Source organism: Podarcis tiliguerta (genome assembly GCF_965153285.1).
Source record: "Podarcis tiliguerta genome assembly, chromosome: 16".
Taxonomy (NCBI): Eukaryota; Metazoa; Chordata; class Lepidosauria; order Squamata; family Lacertidae; genus Podarcis; species Podarcis tiliguerta.
This window is the reverse complement of record NC_139549.1, coordinates 14,955,781-14,966,157: the sequence shown is the minus strand read 5'-3', so window position 1 is coordinate 14,966,157 and position 10,377 is coordinate 14,955,781. Positions and strand designations below refer to the sequence as shown.

The following is a 10,377-nucleotide window of genomic DNA, read 5'->3' as shown; positions in this document are numbered from 1 at the left end:
GCTGTGGGTCTTCTGCCAGTCTGGGAATGGAGCCACACACTTGCTAGAAGTCTGTGCGTCTTCTCTCCCACAGTCACCATGTGCTACTCAGGCTTCTTTTGGAGGATATATATATATAATCTCCCTGGTGTTTATTCTTCAATCCTGCAAGAGGAATCCACTCTTTGGTGAAGGAGGAAAACTTCAGAAGCAGCCACAGGTCAAATAATGTTCTCTTCTCACTTTTGCCAGGGGATCTTACTGGCTCTCCCCTTTACCAGGTCTTTGAGTGGATTATTTATGTAAAACAGTAAGCAGCTCACTCCGTTAAAGTTTTACTCTTGTTTTAAGGGATTAACTAAAAGTTTTAGAAAGCGAGTGGAGAGCCAGAGAGATGTGGAAGAAAGTGCAGCAACCAGCCGGCAGAGATTTGTAACTGTTCTCATTTAGGGTTAGGAATGTGTCAATCATGTGCCACGGCCACCCCTCATTCTCCACTCCGCCCCCCAAAAAGCTTGCTGGTCACTGGTCACCCAAACACTGTAGATTGAAGATTTGCCTAACCAGGGTGTTCTTTAGCGGAACAGTTGATGCTCTGCAGTGCTGTGGATCTGGTGGTTGTGCGGCACCAAAGTTCAAAGTTGTAAGTGCCGTCCCATTGCTTATGTGGTATGATGGTGCATAGAGGGGCTCTGGGTGCATGAAAGTTTCTGGAGGAGAAGTGAGTCAGCAGAAAAGAAAGATCAAGAGAGGGCCCAGGTATGCATAACTTCCCCATATGCTCATAGATATGCATGGATTTAAATGAAGGGTGAGGAACCTCAGGCCAGGGGGAGGGTGCAGCCCCCTTCCCCAGGCCTCTTGATATGGCCCATCCAAGTGTCCCTATTTTCCAGGGACAGTCCCAGATTTACAGATGCTGTCCCAGTTTCTGATTTGATCCCAGAATGTCCCACTTTTCCTTAAAGGTAAAGGTAAAGGTACCCCTGCCTGTACGGGCCAGTCTTGACAGACTCTAGGGTTGTGCGCCCATCTCACTCAAGAGGCCGGGGGCCAGCGCTGTCCGGAGACACTTCCGGGTCACGTGGCCAGCGTGACGAAGCTGCATCTGGCGAGCCAGAGCCGCACACGGAAACGCCATTTACCTTCCTGCTAGTAAGCGGTCCCTATTTATCTACTTGCACCCGGGAGAGCTTTTGAACTGCTAGGTTGGCAGGCGCTGGGACCGAGCAACGGGAGCGCACCCCGCCGCGGGGATTTGAACCGCCGACCTTTCGATCGGCAAGCCCTAGGCACTGAGGCTTTTGCCCACAGCGCCACCCACGTCCCTCCACTTTTCCTTAGGATGTCCCTATTTTCATCGGAGAAATATTGGAGGGCATGGAGTTGCGCGAACTCTGAGATAAGTAACTATGCAACCTTTAGAAGACACCTGAAGGCAGCCCTGCATAGGGAAGTTTTTAAACATTTACAGCGGTACCTCTGGATGCGAATGGGATCCGTTCCGGAGCCCCGTTCGCATCCTGAAGCGAACGCAACCCGCTTCTGCTCGTGCGCGGGTCGCGATTCGCCGCTTCTGCACATGTGCGTGACGTCATTTTAAGCGTCTGCGCATGCGCGAGCGGCGAAACCCAGAAGTAACGCGTTCCGTTACTTCCAGGTCGCCGCGGAGCGCAACCCGAAAAGGTTCAACCTGAAGCGTATTCAACCCGAGGTATGACTGTAATGCTTTACATATGTTGGAAGCTGCCCAGAGTGGCTGGGGCAACCCAGTCAGATGGGCGGGATATAAAAAAATAGCATTATTATTATTATTGCGGAATAGGATGTCCCTTTTCCCATCGGAGAAATGTTGGAGGCTGTGCCCTATGGCTTCTCCATATGCCTCTATGTTCTTTCCAGGACATGTCTCCATCCTCAGACTAGGCCTCTCAAAAGCCCTGCTTCTTCTTGCTTTTTTTCCAAGGCTGGGGTGTGTCCTTGAACTCAGACACTGCCTCTTGCTTACCTGATTGGAGGATGGAGAAATGTACAAGGGGTCCGTGCATGCAGAAGCCAACCCTGTTGCTCCACCCACTTTGACTCCGCCCACTGCTGGCTGGAAGGTGGAGAGAGGCGTGTGAGTACACTGGGATTTCTTGCTTCTCCTTGCACCCTTCCCCCCCCCCCCCAGGGCATGTGGCCCCTGGAAGTGGAATATGGCCTTTGAGCTGAGAAAGGTCCCCCTCCCCTCCCCTCCCCTCCTCTCCCCAATTTCATCATAGTGGAAGCAAGATATTGACCAGGTAACCTCATACCCTTCAACCGTCCTGATTTGAATGGGATATCCTGGAATTACAGAAGCCATCTTGGCTTCTGATTGGATCCATCTTTTGGTCTGGTATTTTGGCACAAGTTAGCAGACTCCCACTAGAGAAGTGTTTTTCAACCACTGTTCTGTGGCACACTAGTGTGCTGCGAGATGTTCCCTGGTGTGCCGTGGGAAAAATAGAAAAATTTGAAAGATTTTTTTTTTAAAAAAATGTCAATTTTTCGCCCACTAGGCGGGCACCGGACTGTGTCCACCTTGTTTTCCATCCATCCTGGGTGGGGATCAGATCGGTTGGGATCGGATGAGAGCGGACAGGTGGTCCGCTCTCATCCGATTCCCCATAGAGAGCAGCGGGGCTCTGACATCTCCCTCTCCGCACACAGTGCGGAGACGGAGCTGTCATCCGCCGGCTCAGCAGGGATCAGCGGATCGATCCCCGCTGAGCAGAGAACGGTCCGCAATGTTCGATTCCAGCCAGAATATCAGCTCTGTGTTCAGCCAAACAGGCCCAGGTTGCGCACTGAATAAAGTATTTTATAATTTTTCATATTTCTGTTTACTTACTATTTCATAATAAAGTAATTATAAAATACTTTCTTTGTGTTTATTGGATTCCTATTCAAGAGAATTACTTTATATATAGTCAATATAGGCACAGAGTTAATTTTTTTAACATTTTCTAATGGTGGTGTGCCTCGTGATTTTTTTCATGAAACAAGTGTGCCTTTGCCCAGAAAAGGTTGAAAAACACTGCACTAGAGCACCAGACCAAAGGACGCTCATTTTTTGGGTCTCTCTCATGAGTCAGCTGGTTCCCGCAAGAGCTCAGGACCAAAAACGAGCATCCCGATTTTGATTGTTGGGATGTTGGAGTCTGCCTGCTCAATACCTGCTCCCCATCCCTGTTATCCTTCCTTAAGGTTCTTTCGCTATTTAAAACAGATTTGGAGCAGGCATCCCATACAAACAGAGGAACTGCGCCCTCTGATGCCCTTCCAAATATAAGACCCTCCTCCATAAATTCGGCCAGGTGGCCCCTAGCAGAAGGCAAGAAAGGCATGAGCAGAGCCAACAGCTAAATCTGCTGTGAAAGGGCCATAGTGCATGCAGAAGGCCCCGTGGCCAATCCACGAGGACTCCTGATTTGGCTGGGGAAAGCTCTTGCCTTAAACCTTAGAGAGCCATTGACCCAGGTGAGAAACCTTAAGCCCAGGGGCTCTCTATCTGACCCTCAGATTTATCCCTCCGGCCACACCCCCTCTCTGCAGGCCATGCCCCTCGCTGTCCTTGCCATGCATCCCAAATGTTCTTGCCTGGCTGAATTCTGATCATGCCTCTTACTTGTCTAGATCAGGGTTTCCCAAACTTGGGTCTCCAGCTGTTTTTGGACTACAGCTCCCATGGTGCCTGAGCACTGGTCTGCTAGCTAAGGATGATGAGAGTTGTAGTACAAGAGCAGCTGGAGAACCAAGTGTGGGGAACCCTGGTCTAGGTGGGTGATAGGCAGGTGTGTGGCGGTTGTGTAGACATCATTGTGTAGAAATTTGTATCAGTAGCTCCACCCTCTTTTGCCTCTGGCCACGCCCCCAATGGTGTGTGGCCCCTGGGAAGTTGAGCAGAAGTGAATGTGGCCCTTGGGTTACAAGCTTTTCCCAACCCCTGCTTTAATGCTATGCCTGATGAAAGACAAGCATCTCCTTCTGAGCTGCTTTCAAGGGTTTCAATTAAGAACAACAACAATTTATTTATTATTCTTCAACACTTTTGTGATTTAAAAGCAAGAGTCCGAGTGGTTCTGCTGGCTTGTGTGTGCAGCATCTCCAGAGTTCTGGTGTCTGCACAGGTCAAGCAAGAAATCCTCAGGTCAGCAGCAGCACTCAGTGGTTCCACTGAAGGCATCTCGAGAGCCAAACATAAAATGTTCCGATTTCAATTAAGTGCCAAAATGTTGCAACTACATCCTCATTACTTGTGCATGCTCCCATTACAAGGGACATATGACTTAGTTGTCTGCATCGCTGACCAGCGTTTGGACTCTGCTCTTCAACGTCAGTGGAATAAGAATTTAAGTACCCAATGAAGGGACAGACATCAAGTTCGGGGAAACCACACAGGCAGGGGGGAAACCTTCACCCAAATCCTGGAGTTTAAATCGGGTCACTAGTTCCTCGATGCCCATGGTCAAAGTTGAAAGATGAGGAGCACTTTCAGCCCAAAGGAGCACTGGAAACTGTTGCATTGTCTACACAGACTGGCAGCAACTCTCAAGGCTACATGAGTGTTCCGCTCACAACGAAGAGGCAACATTTCTAGATTCCCTAAATGACTGTGCTTTTGAACAGCTGGTTGAGAAACCAACCAGAGGGAAGGCAACCCTGGAATTCATATTCACACCCAGGACCTGGTATGAGATATCAGTGGGATTTCTCCAAACCCTACTTGGCGATGCCACTGGGGACTGAACCCAGGAATTCTGCCTGCTCTGCCAATGAGCCACTGCCCTCCCACAAAAGCTGTGTTGCCTCTTTGCGGCGACATCATGCCAGAGGTGGACAGGGGGCCAAAGACAACAAGTAGATGAAGCAATGGTGTCTTCCAGCCACCCAACAGCCAAAGCTTTCTACACGCATGCCTCCATCTACTTTGAGGACACATTCCAGTCTGGCACAAACACTTGGGGAGCAGAGCTGCTGAGGGGTGTGGCCTGCTGAGGGCCGTGACATCAGGAGAGTTGCAGGGGCCAGGCAGAGAGGTCTGGAGGGCTACATTCAACCCTGAAGCTGAGGTTCCCCATCCCTGACATTCCCCATGCCTGATCTATGGGTTGAATTTGCACAGGAGTAGGGACGCGGGTGGCGCTGTGGGTTAAACCACAGAGCCTAGGACTTGCCGATCAGAAGGTCGGTGGGTCAAATCCCCACAACAGGGTGAGCTCTCGTTGCTCGGACTCCTGCCAACCTAGCAGTTCGAAAGCACGTCAAAGTGCAAGTAGATAAATAGGTACTGCTCTGGCGGGAAGGTAAACGGTGTTTCTGTGCTCTGCTCTGGTTCGCCAGAAGTGGCTTAGTCATGCTGGCCACATGACCCGGAAGCTGTACGCCGGCTCCCTCGGCCAGTAAAGCGAGATGAGTGCCGCAACCCCAGAGTTGGTCACGACTGGACCTAATGGTCAGGGGTCCCTTTACCTAAAAGCAATATTTCTGAAGCCTGAAATGCTATTTTCTTTGTTTTTAGATGCTCCAGATATCTGCTGCCGCAAGTGTCATCTTAGAACATACCATTGCAATTGGTGTGTCAGAGAAAATTTGCAGTTGGTGTGTGGCATTTGTAGTTGTTCTAAGTGCTTGTCTTAGAAAATAATCTTCAACATCCACTGCGTATGTGTAATATCTGTGCACCCTCTGCTGGCCACAGCAAGTATTCCATGTGCAGGTTTTAATGCCAAAATAGTAGTTGAGGAATGCAAAGCTACCTACTAAAAAAAAATCACCAGTCTGTCTCTTGGCAAATAGAATTGGTCTTGGGAAGGGTTAAAAGCTACATGCCAACCAAAACTCAAATGGCCTTCAAAAATTCACACTTCTCCAAATTTTGTGGTGAAGCTCTCCAACAAAATCATGTTCTCTGAGCCGCTTTTAAAAGGCAAGAAGAGGTTTCCGCCTGTCAATATCATTCATATATATATATATATATATATATATATATGCTTTCGTAGATTTTCACGGGTACAGGAATGCAGGTTTTGGTGTCCTCGGGTGTCTTCCCGTGTAAAAGTTGGGGTGTCTAGGCGACGTTTCGACGAGGTCTCACTCGTCATCTTCAGGCTGGTGCTTTCGGCTTCTTGTTACTGGAACAGAGCAGGATCTCAGTGTTTGAGTTCCTATAAATACTGTTGAGGAGGTGTGGTGTATAGCCTCCAATGTTCTGGGCAGAGAGGAGGTTCCCAGGCTAGTGTGCCTTTTCTTCTTTTGTTCCTTAATTACTTGAGGGATATCTTGAGTGATTTCTTGAGTGATTTCCTGAATCCCACTTAGGTGGGTCATTAGGTGTGGATTAGTTGCTAAAGCCTTCGTGTCTTGAACTCTTGAACTTTGTGAAGAGTTTTTCTGAGAAGATGGCTGTACTGCACTTGGTTGTGCTCTGGCTTGGCTTCGTGTATAGGGGCGAGCTGTGGTTTTGTGGCCTGTGCCAGCCAGATCTGTGTAGGGATTGCAGGGGGGTGCAGCATCCGGAGGTGCCACCCTGGTTTGGCTACTGGATGGTGTCTGTAATTTATCTGTGGAGAGGGTCTGGGTTTGGGTCTGGTGTGGTTGATTGGTGATGGCGTTCTGTGTGCCTCTGGATCTGGTGTCAGATTTTGTGGGGAGGGCTAATTTCCAGATGTCTGGCAAGCGGGATGTGTCGTCACGCTTGTTCATGTTGTGAGGGTGTTTCTCTATCTCGATGGCTTCCATGATTATTCTCTTGTGGTGATGTTCCATGTTAAAGAGCAATTTGGAAATGTTAAAGAGCACCTCCGGATGCTGCACCCCCCTGCAATCCCTACACAGATCTGGCTGGCACAGGCCACAAAACCACAGCTCGCCCCTATACACGAAGCCAAGCCAGAGCACAACCAAGTGCAGTACAGCCATCTTCTCAGAAAAACTCTTCACAAAGTTCAAGAGTTCAAGACACGAAGGCTTTAGCAACTAATCCACACCTAATGACCCACCTAAGTGGGATTCAGGAAATCACTCAAGAAATCACTCAAGATATCCCTCAAGTAATTAAGGAACAAAAGAAGAAAAGGCACACTAGCCTGGGAACCTCCTCTCTGCCCAGAACATTGGAGGCTATACACCACACCTCCTCAACAGTATTTATAGGAACTCAAACACTGAGATCCTGCTCTGTTCCAGTAACAAGAAGCCGAAAGCACCAGCCTGAAGATGACGAGTGAGACCTCGTCGAAACGTCGCCTAGACACCCCAACTTTTACACGGGAAGACACCCGAGGACACCAAAACCTGCATATATATATATATATATATATTCTCTACACTGTCCTTCTTTCCTCTGCTCCCTAAACTGTTTAACCAGGAGGGGATGTTTAGCTAAGCGTAAGGAACAGTTTCTGACTGGCTGTGTGTACATTTACAACTTGGATTGTTCTTTGCAGGTCCAGACAGAAGAGGATGCAAACCCAGTTTACAGTATAATGTGCCCTCATTTTAAAGAAGAGCATGTTTCTCTTGGGCAAGCCGACTCCTCCTCCTCCATTTTCCTGGCAAAGCCGATCTCATTCTCACCACCACCGATAACCCTGAAATCTACTCTCCTTCACTGTTTCTCTGTCCTCAGATTTATTTTTATTCTTCCCCACTCCTCTCAAGGCTTCTGCCTCCCCAACACCCTAACCCTGTCAAAAGGAGGTTGCTTAGTTAACTTTGCATAACATAACTGGTCTTCCCTCTCACTGCTCCCCTAGTTAAAAAACAAAACACCTCAACAAGAATTTTTATTCATCCAAGAAACAAGAAGCACCAGGACTAGACTCCATAGGAGTGGTTTTAGAGTAAATCTCCTTTGGGCTCACACTGATTTGTAAGCTTCACTGTTGAAGAAGAAAGCTGCCATCCACAGAGGCCTTAAAGGTGATATGTCAATTCACCCAATAACTAAATAAGAGTAACAAAACAGGCAGAAATGTGTGAAGGAGGGTCAGGCCGGGCCCACTCATGGGACAAGGTGAGGCAACCACCTTAGGATCCACAGGGATGGCAGGATCCGGCCTCCAAGGAGCACATCACCTGCTGCCGCTTCCCCCTACCCCTTGTTTCTGATGTAGATCTTCACTCCCAGCTTCTTCCCTGGTGGGAGGGCGCCATTTTGTGGTTTGCCTCAGGTGCCAAAATGTATTGGGGTGGCCTTGAGGAGGGCTTTCCTGCTCACCCTCCTTCAATAACTGTAAATCAAAGGGCAAAGACCAAACCCCAACTCTCTCTCTCTCTCTCTCTCTCACACACACACACACACTTAGTCACACCCACACATAAAAGCCTTTTCTGCCTCTGAATATGATCCCATGTGAGCCCTCCTTCCAGTAACCCCAAGGGACTACTCAGGCCTCGCATCCAAGCTTCCCAGACTGGGCATCTGATTGGCCACTGTGGAAGAGGAAGCTGGACTAGATAAGCCACTGGTCTTTGATCCAGCAGGGTCCCTCTTCTTATGTAGACAGTTGAGGTTTTTGTGAGATGAGGCCTTGGGTGCCTATAGCTAAAAGGGACTGCAGAAACCTTCCTTACAAAACATTAGCAACATTTCCCCCTCTCTTCCCTACAAACCAAACTGGGCAGAAACCTTCTAATTCTTTGGAGGCCAAATCCAGCTTGTGGGCCTCTCTTCCCTACAAACCAAACTGGGCAGAAACCTTCTAATTCTTTGGAGGCCAAATCCAGCTTGTGGGCCTCAGTTTGGATCCAGAGCGAGACCCTTTGGGCCCAGCAAATGTGGTTGTAGCGTTCAGCAGTAGAGTTTTGCAGCCTTCAGCAATCGGATGCCCTCCAGATGTTGTTGGTCTACAACTCCCATCTATTGGAGGTACCAGGATGCTGAAGGCTGCTTCCTTGGAATCCAAAAACACAACGCACCCTACAGACTCACAAAATATTCAGTTCCTTTATTTTCATTCATGAGAGGGAGAATCCTTGATTATGAATAATAATAATAATAATATTATAATAACATTAAAAATTCACAGGCCTGGCTCTGTTCCCAGCAGATCCGAGAAAGAAGACCAATATGTAAACAAAACTCACACCCTCATATAATTTACTTTATGCCCCGGTCCCATTAAGATGCTGACGTTCCCACTGTTCCATCACACCTGCGTGGCAACAACGCACCAGGCTGGTCCAGTTACATTTGACACCTAAGGCGGACTATCCCACAAGTGCCTCTCCCACCCCCCTCGCAATAAAAAAAAAATACAATTTACATTATTAACTTAAATAACTTTCACAATTTGCTGCCGTTTCATGATGCCCCAAATCAGCCAACCTCCCCAACGATAGGGCCGGCCCTATAGCAGCTTAGCACAGAGATGTGACAGGACAGTTAACTCCACCGCTGCTTTCCAAAGGAAAGCAGCTATGGGATGCAATCACAGCCATGGCACAAAGGCAAAACAGGATTTGCAGCTCCGGTAGAGGCTGGTTGGCAGGCCAGAACGGGGACTCGTACAGAGGCAGCCTCATGTTTAACATTCATTTCTTACAGTACACAAAGAGAGAAATCCATGTCTTAGAGGCTGCATCTGGTTCACAGAATCAGGAAAATGTGCAGCCACCCAAACCTCTGGATGCAACAGCTACATGTCTGTAGGAGGGACAGAGGCTGGGCCGCCTCCTGTCAGGAATGCTGTAGCAGCACTTTTTCTGCATGGGCGGGGGGCTGAGCTAGAAGGCCTCTGAGGTCCCTTCCATGATTATATGACCATTGTGCAAAGAAAGAAGCCCTTTCCTGCACTATCTACTACTCTACTAAGGGTATGCTTTTTCATTTTTACAAAACCCATGAGATCACAGGGATGAGGAATCTGTGGCACCCAGTGGCGTAGCGTGGGTTGTCAGCACCCGGGGCAAGGCAAGTAATTTGCGCCCCCTAACCCGTGGATTTGCGCCCCCTAACCCTAACCCCCAAATGTTGCGCCCGGTGCGGCCGGCCCCCCCTGCACCCCCCACGCTACGCCACTGGTGGCACCCCAAAAGTTGCTGGACTCCCTGACTTCTGAACTCGGTGACCTGGGGCTGATGGGAGTTGGGGTCCAACAACATCTCAAGGACGCCCCCTCCAGCTTCCCCACCCCTGTCTTAAGAGGGGTTTTCTTAAGGCACTCTTAGCATCACTCTGAAGAACAATGCAAAGTCTGAGGGCTGAGGCGTACACATTGGCATTGTGTGTGTGTGTGTGTGTGTGTGTGTGTGTGTACACCACTGGGGCGGTTGCCCCGGATGCAAAATTGTTAGGGGCACAAAATTTCAACACCCAGTGCTGCCTCAATACAGCTTTGCACTTCCGTTGTTGGGCTCCATTGAAAACAG

General features: G+C 48.9%; 1 long non-coding RNA gene across 1 annotated transcript; it reads right to left on the bottom strand.

Annotated features, from left to right (window-relative positions):
• Positions 1–8,939: 8,939 nt before the first annotated feature.
• Positions 8,940–10,171, bottom strand: LOC310666395. Its single transcript, XR_014505894.1, has 2 exons — positions 10,028–10,171; positions 8,940–9,872 (listed from the first exon to the last, which is right to left on the bottom strand). It is a non-coding gene; the product is annotated as an uncharacterized lncRNA (long non-coding RNA).
• Positions 10,172–10,377: the final 206 nt, after the last annotated feature.